The sequence below is a fragment of the Prunus persica genome, chromosome G7 (assembly GCF_000346465.2).
Source record: "Prunus persica cultivar Lovell chromosome G7, Prunus_persica_NCBIv2, whole genome shotgun sequence".
Taxonomy (NCBI): domain Eukaryota; kingdom Viridiplantae; phylum Streptophyta; class Magnoliopsida; order Rosales; family Rosaceae; genus Prunus; species Prunus persica.
Genome location: NC_034015.1, coordinates 9,303,015 through 9,311,523, shown reverse-complemented (window position 1 = coordinate 9,311,523; position 8,509 = coordinate 9,303,015). Strand labels below are relative to the sequence as shown.

The window sequence follows — 8,509 nt, the reverse complement described above, 5'->3', positions numbered from 1 at the left end:
GCTGCTGTCCCGTAGGGTCATTGAAAAGATACTTCTTTTCCTCCCTGCTTTCTGACGCTCCAAACACAAATAAATGTGAAGCAACAATCAAAGAAGCAATTTAAGTACTCGCTGAGGCTGCATTCTGTATTTTAATTTCTGCTGAAAGGCAATACAAAAAACTAAAAAGAGGGGAGGGCATAAGGCAAACCCTGAGACAAACACAAAATACTATTTGCAAAGGTAACCACTATTGCCCTAGCTCTCCCCTTGCCATGGCTAAAGGCAAATAGGTGGAGTTGTTCTAATGCACACGTAAACAATATTATCTGATTAAATAATCCGACCGACGCGGTAAACCACGTGACGTGGCCCCCGCTACGGCAGGACACAGGACAAACGTTTTGCGCGCATATGTACGGAATCTTCCCCTTTGGCTTAGAAGACTGCGACTCTACAGCTTTGGTTTCCCGTTCCCGTTCCCGTTCCCTCTCTCCCTCTAGTCTTCGCCTCTGAGCGACTCTCTCTTTTTCTGCATCTCTCTGAATATTGTGAGGACAGAGAAAAAAACAGTGGAAATGGAGAGCAAGAATCCTTCGGAGGAAACTATTCGTTGATGGAAAAAAGCCGTCACGCACGTCAAGAACCTTCGCAGGAGGTTCCGCTACGTCGCCGATCTCGCTAAGCGGTCCGAGGCCGAGAAGAAGAAGCTTCAAAGACAGGTCTCTCTCTCTCTCTCTCAGCTTATGCAGTTTTTACGTTTTTGTTTTGATTTCGTTAAAAAAATATGAACACGCCGCCATTTATAGAGGTTTAGCTGGCCTGGTTGTTTGGTTACCGAGAAAAAAAAGGGTAGGAAAACAAAAGAAATTAAAACGATTTTCAGTATTTTAATTTGAGTAATTTGGACTGCTAAAAATTCAGTGATCGCTAATCGTAGGTTGTAAATTAAATTGTCATTTCCTACTGAATGGATGATATTTATTTTGGATTAGAACTCACAAAATGAAAGAAAGAAAGACAAGCAGGAGGCTAGGGATTTTGTTTCGGCTTACAATGCGTTACGCGTGGGTGGTCCCACGTTTGTTCTCAATTTCTGTTTTTCGATCCCCGTCCGTTTAATATTTTCCATGCTATTTCAATTTATATGAATATCATTCATCTTGCATATATGTATGTGATGCTAACATGGCATAAAATTATGCTTCACTTTTTTGTTTTTTTTTTGTTTTGGTAAGGAGTATTATGGATCGTATTAAATTATCAAGAAAAATTGTTTTTACATTAACGTCTTGTTTGATTATAAAACCGAAAAAGGGAATGCAGGAGTTGGCAGATCATGCTCAACTATTTGTTTAATTTCAGTTGATTGTGATTTTCAGTCAAACATGGTGCACACACGGATTTGGTCGTCTTTCTGAAATAATAATTGTCAGCACCAATGTATGCTTTCGTGTATTAGAAAACAGTATGTTAACTTCTAGTAATTCTTAAAAAAAAAATATATATTAATGCTGAAAGTGAAAAATACTTCAAAATAGTATCTTATGGGCCTGAAAAACTTAGTTTTAATTTTGATTTTATGGTATAATACTAGGGTCATGCTTAAGAATTGAGGACTCTTTGATTTATTGCGTGATAATAAATCCTAGGGTTAATACTATATACTAGGATTCATGATTTTTTTTCCTTACAGCCTGAAAATCTTGTTGGTCATACTATCTTTTGAAATCCCATTACTCCACCAAATGATCATGATAGTTGTTGAAATCCCATAATATACTATTTCAAACCCGGAAGATTATTTTGTTCAAAACAAACAAAATTGAAAAATTGGCTTTTGATTTTTTTTCCTTATAGCCTGAAAATCTTGCTGGTGATCGATCCAATGAAAAGCCAGGACAGGATGAATACAAGCTGTCTGAAGATGCCAGAACTGCAGGTTTCAGCATTCTCCCTGATGAACCTGCATCTATCACGTGTGGCCATGATCTTAAGGACTTGAAAATGCATGGTGCTGGTGATCGATCCAATGAAAAGCCAGGACAGGATGAATACAAGCTGTCTGAAGATGCCAGAATTGCAGGTTTCAGCATTTACCCAGATGAACTTGCATCTATCACGTGTGGCCATGATATTCAGGCCTTGAAAATGCATGGTGGAATTCATGGGATTTTAAGGAAAGTCTCTGTCTCGCTAGATGAAGGTGTCAAGGATAGTAACATACCAATCAGGCAAAATGTTTATGGCTTAAACCGCTATACGGAGAAACCTCCTGGAACATTTTTTATGTTTGTATGGGAAGCCCTACAAGACTTAACATTAATTATCCTTATGGTATGTGCTGTGGTTTCAATAGGAGTTGGAATTGCCACTGAGGGGTGGCCAAAAGGCATGGACGATGGTGTGGGAATTTTAATTAGTATAGTCTTAGTCGTTGTGGTTACTGCCATTAGTGACTACAGACAAGCATTGCAATTCAAGGATTTGGACAGGGAGAAGAAAAAGATTTTCGTTCAGGTCACTAGGGATAAAAAAAGACAAAAAGTTTCCATTTATGACTTGGTTGTTGGAGATATTGTCCATTTGTCAATTGGGGACCAAGTTCCAGCAGATGGATTTTTCATATCAGGATACTCTTTGCTGATTGATGAGTCAAGCTTGTCAGGTGAGAGTGAGCCAGTGAATGTATATGAAGAGAAGCCTTTTCTTCTTTCAGGAACTAAAGTGCAGGATGGGTCAGGTATAATGCTGGTGACAACAGTTGGTATGAGAACTAAATGGGGAAAGTTGATGACAGCTCTGAGTGAAGAAGAAGAAGATGAGACCCCACTGCAGGTAAAGCTGAATGGTGTTGCTATAATTATTGGTAAAATTGGTCTGACTTTTGCTGTGTTGACATTTTCGGTATTGGCAGTAAGATTTTTGGTGGAAAAAATACTTAACAACGAGATCACTGATTGGTCTTCAACCGATGCGGTAATCCTATTGAACTACTTTGCTATTGCGGTAACTATAATTGTTGTTGCAGTTCCCGAAGGATTACTATTGGCAGCGACGCTGAGCCTTGCTTTTGCTATGAAAAAATTAATGAATGATAGGGCACTCGTAAGGCATCTCTCAGCATGTGAGACAATGGGTTCTGCTAGTTGCATTTGCACAGATAAAACAGGGACATTAACCACAAACCACATGGTAGTTAACAAGATATGGATATGTGGAAAACCTTTAGATGTAAAAGGTAATGAGAGTAAAGAAATATTGAGTTCAGAAATATCTGGAGCATCAAGCATCCTTTTACAGGTTATATTCCAAAATACAAGCTCTGAGGTTGTTATGGAAGATGGAAAGACCTCCATTTTGGGGACACCAACAGAGTTAGCATTATTAGAATTTGGTTTACTTTTGGGTGGCGATTTTGATGCCGTGCGCAGAGAGGTTAATATTCATAAGGTTGAACCTTTCAATTTTGTGAGGAAGAAAATGTCTGTGCTTGTAGATCATCCTCATGGTGGGAAACGAGCCTTTTGCAAAGGTGCATCAGAAATAGTACTGAGAATGTGTAACAAATTTATTGACTTTAATGGAGAATCTGTTATTCTCTCCCTAGAACAGGTAAAGAATATCACGGATGTCATTAATTCTTTTGCTTCTGAAGCCTTGAGAACGCTCTGCTTGGCTTTCAAAAATATAGATGACTCTTCCATCGAAAATGAAATCCCAGATGATGGCTATACATTGATAGCAGTTGTCGGTATCAAGGATCCTGTGCGCCCTGGGGTCAAGGATGCAGTTCAAACTTGTTTAGCTGCTGGAATAACTGTACGAATGGTCACTGGTGACAATTTAAATACGGCTAAAGCCATAGCTAAAGAATGCGGCATACTCACAGAAGATGGTTTAGCCATAGAAGGACAGGAGTTTCATAACATGTCTCCTGAGCAGAAGAAAGCTGTTATACCGAGAATTCAGGTTACTAAATAATTTCATTGGAAAATTTTCACCCTAAACCATAACTATTTAAGGATCACAAAAAATTTAAATGTTCATGTGGATACAGGTGATGGCCCAGTCTTTACCATTGGATAAGCACACCTTGGTAAAAACTCTGAGAGATGAATTTGGTGAGGTAGTTGCAGTGACTGGCGATGGGACCAACGACGCTCCTGCTTTGCATGAGGCAGACATTGGACTTGCTATGGGCATAGCAGGAACAGAGGTTACCTTCATCCATCAAAATTGATTTACTCCATGACATGGCTACTGACATGATTTGTCACATACTCAAACTCATTTCATGTATGTCGCATGTAGCATGCGTTGACAAGACACATTATCTTTGATGGTAGGACACATGGCGCGTCATGTTACTGAGTAAAACAATTATGTTAAAGATATATTCTTGGTGCATAGCCAGAAGAAAAAACAATTAAGGCTGTAGTTTCGAATTATTGTTGTTTGTTTTATTATTTTTGTTACTAATATTACTATTTTGGTGCCTCATGCCCGTATTTACCCTTGGACAGAAATAACCACCAAAATAGAACTGCTTCCTAAGAAAACCTGAAAAAGCCTTAGATGTGATAAGAACTGCCCTCTTCAGTACGCTCCTACCAAGAAGCTGGTGAATGCAACTTGATTGTTGTAACTTGTATAACATTTACTAGAAAAAGAAATTGGTGTCTTGTTCTTTTTGTCAATTTATGTTGCTTTCTAACACCCCTTGACTTGGGGAATAGGCCAACTTGAGATATTTACTGTGATTTTCCTCTGCTCCTCTTGCTACTCATAGCATATACTGCTTGCTAAAGGAAAAGGCAACTCCAAACTACAACATGTACCTCAACGAGCTGCTCTATGACTTTTCTAAATCATTTTTGAACCATTACTTTGTCCAAGTAGTATACTTGGAATGGTATCCTTCCAATAAATTTCAGTTGCTGATTTCTGGAATTCACAAGTCCCTCTGCTTAAATTAACTACTCAATTATATTTAGCTAATTATCGACGGTGCCTTTTTTTTTTTTTTTTTCCCCTGCAATCTGAATGCGCATAAGGTTAACTTACCATTTTGTGTCATTTAGGATTTGTTTTCTCCTCTTGGCTGCTTGATAATTGGATGTTGTTCCTAGTTCTAAATAGCCAATTCATGGATGGTATATACAGGTTGCCAAGGAAAGTGCTGATGTTATCATATTGGATGACAATTTTAAGACTATAGTAAATGTGGCCAGATGGGGACGTTCAGTGTACGTAAACATTCAAAAGTTTGTGCAGTTCCAGTTGACAGTTAACGTTGTTGCTCTAATAATCAATTTTGTTTCTGCATGTGTCTCGGGTATGTTGGTCTGGCAGATTTTTCTCGCATGCTACACCATTATATTTGTTTAGAAAGACACAAATAAATAACGATAAATTTCACATCTCTTTCAGGATCTGCTCCCCTTACGGCTGTGCAATTGCTTTGGGTCAACATGATTATGGACCCTCTTGGGGCATTGGCACTGGCAACAGAGCCTCCAAATGATGGACTTATGAAAAGGCCCCCTGTTGGGAGGGATTCAAGCTTCATAACCAAGGCCATGTGGAGGAATATCATTGGCCAGAGTATCTATCAACTGATTGTCCTTGGAGTTCTCAATTTCTATGGGAAACAGCTACTTGGACTTTCTGGTTCAGATGCAACTGAAGTTCTAGACACTGTGATATTCAACGCATTTGTGTTTTGCCAGGTACATTTTACTGGTTAAAAGCAACACTGGTTTTCTCTTGCATCATCAACACGTTTAACTTTAATACAGCCTATAACTTCTTCTGGGCTATGCATGTGTCCGTCCGTCTCTCTGAAATCTTAACACACCAGCGTAAGTACACGAATCCGGCATACATATGATGTTTGTTTGCTTTTGTTTTTATCAGGTGTTTAATGAGATAAACAGCCGTGACATAGAGAAGAAAAACATATTCGTGGGCATGTTTGACAGCCGGGTATTCCTAGGCGTCGTGGTTTGCACAGTGGCCTTCCAAGTTATCATTGTAGAGTTCTTGGGAGCTTTTGCTAGCACTGTTCCACTAAGCTGGCAACTATGGTTACTCTGCATTTTACTTGGATCAGTTAGCATGCTTGTTGCAGTTGTGCTCAAGAACCCTTGCAGGAGGTTCCGCTTCGTCGCCAATCTCGATAAGGGGTCCGAGGCCGACAAGAAGCGGTGTTAAATCCAGGTCTCTCTCTCTCAGCTTGTGCAGTTTTTACGGTTTTGTTTTCATTTCATTAAAAAAATATGAACAGGCCGCCGTTTATAGAGGTTTTGCCGCTGTTTATAGAAGCGTCAAACCAATTATCTTCGTATATAGATCTAGAAAATATAGAAGACGAGAGAGGCATGAATCATGATGCAGCGGCAGTGAGAAATCCGATACAACTGCCATGGTGAAGAGAAGGAACCGTCATGGGAGAATGAGTGAGCGAGATGGGTTTAGCGGCGCTGGTGAGAACTCTGGCGATAATGGAAATTTTGTGGAAAGTGTGTGGGGGAGGAGGAAGAAGAAACAGGGAGATGGAAGGACTTTTTGGTAATTATTGCTTTAATTAGGATATAATAATAAAAAAAATAAAAAAGACTTAGCTTTATTAGATGAGTTGGCGTGCCACATAAGGTTGTTTATAAAGGGTGATAAGGTAGATGGGGAAATAAGACATGGGGTGAAAATAGCAGCACTCATAATAAAAAGACCTTTCTGACTTTATCTTCCAATAATGGTAATGGACAAAATTTCTAGGAACTTTCGCATGACAAAAATGTCAAAAATAATGACTTTAAAACAAGAGGGTTTCGTCGTGTTGGTGGTGGGTGGCCATTGATAGAGATTATTGGCTGTCTCTGTCCTATTTGATCCTTAAAATGGGAGGGTCACCCAAGTTAGGGCATCGTGGGCTCTTTAAATTTTCTATAGATGATATTTCGTCCACTTGAGTCCCGAAAAGACGAGATAAAGGACAGAAATAGTAGAATAAAAAGGAATATCGGAGGTCGAGGAAAAGAAAATATAGAATGAAGGGATGAAATCAGAGAGTTCGAAAAAGAGGTTAAATCAACATTCAAATCTAAATTTTAAAGAACTATATGGGTTTATTTATAACAGACTAAAATCTAGGCATAATAGGATAAAAATCCCTTGTTTAAACAAAAATCTTAACCCAAATAAAATAGGAAACTTAAAACTAGAAATCTGGAAATCCGGAAAAGTAGAAATTCTACTAGAATTTGGAAAACTAAAGAATCTAAGAATTTAACAAATATATTAGGAAGCTAATAACTTTAAGTCCTATGCGTCCTGCATCAAAGCTGTTGTACAAGATTGTTGACTTTAACTGAATTAATTCCTTCGTAACCATAGTTAACCAACGTTTATTTATTACAAGATATCTATGAACTTTTATGACGTAATACTAGTTTCTTTTGTAGGCTACTTGGGTAGCGTTCTTACTCACTTGCCTCTGCCTAGAGATTTTGTCACTTGCTTTTGATCGGGCTTCCTCCCCAAGTAAGCCCCAATATGCACTGTTTGGTATGATATTGGCTATTGCAGCTGTACCCATTTATCAAAAAGTACGTTGCTGCTGGTGGTGTTCTTAGATCAAGCTCTGTGATGTGGGTTAGAGGGTTTGCTGCTAATTGTTTGTTGTGTTCGACTACCCAAGGATAATACATATTTGTAATGAGTCTGATACCTAATAGTGGCTACTCAATTGTGGCAGCGTATTGTTATAGATGAATTGTCCCACTATACAAATAGCTTTGTAATATCATTTTGGCAACGCAATTTGCCCCCTTGCACCCGAGTTTGATCCACCTCTTCGTATATTAGAGTAATTTATAATATCGTTTTATAATTTAAAAAAATCACATCGTTTGTAAATAAATTTACAACAAAAATTCACTTCTCAATAGATCTGGATCTTTGGCATAATTGAAGAATTACATTTCTAGTTTCGTTTCGAACTAGTTTTACGTTTACTTAATTATAAATGTTGGCTAATTCTTAGAATATCAAGTCTGCGGTGCCTATCCATTAGTGACCAAAGATTGAGGTTTAATATTTTAATTAACTAATTGCTCTCTAATTCATGAAAGGCTAAATCATTTTTTGAAGTTTGGGGAGTGAAAGATTAGTAGACGACAATTTTTTCAGAATATTTTTATTGTCACTCTCGTCGATGGATACACGTTATAACTTCATATATCGTTATTTCTATAAAAAGTGCCTTGCATATATCAAATGTATCCCTGAGGTTATTAAAAATTGTCTACATTATGAATCAGACGAAGATTTTGTGACATGCATGGAGTTTCGTGTCGAAGCATGTTATAAATAAAAAAACACATGAATAACTATTGTTATAAAAAAAAAAAAACACGTGAATAACTAATGTTATAAAATAAAAAATAAAAACTTCAATGACATTAAATTATTTTTTCTTCTTTTCAGGTTATATATATATATATATATATATATATATGAGGTGATG

General features: G+C 37.7%; 1 pseudogene across 1 annotated transcript; it reads left to right on the top strand.

The window, feature by feature from the left end:
* LOC18771554 lies at positions 222–7,886 on the top strand (annotated as a pseudogene). The gene is made up of 7 exons (XR_002272424.1): positions 222–701; positions 1,840–3,951; positions 4,040–4,198; positions 5,146–5,317; positions 5,413–5,711; positions 5,899–6,201; positions 7,446–7,886. The product of XR_002272424.1 is annotated as a putative calcium-transporting ATPase 11, plasma membrane-type (transcript).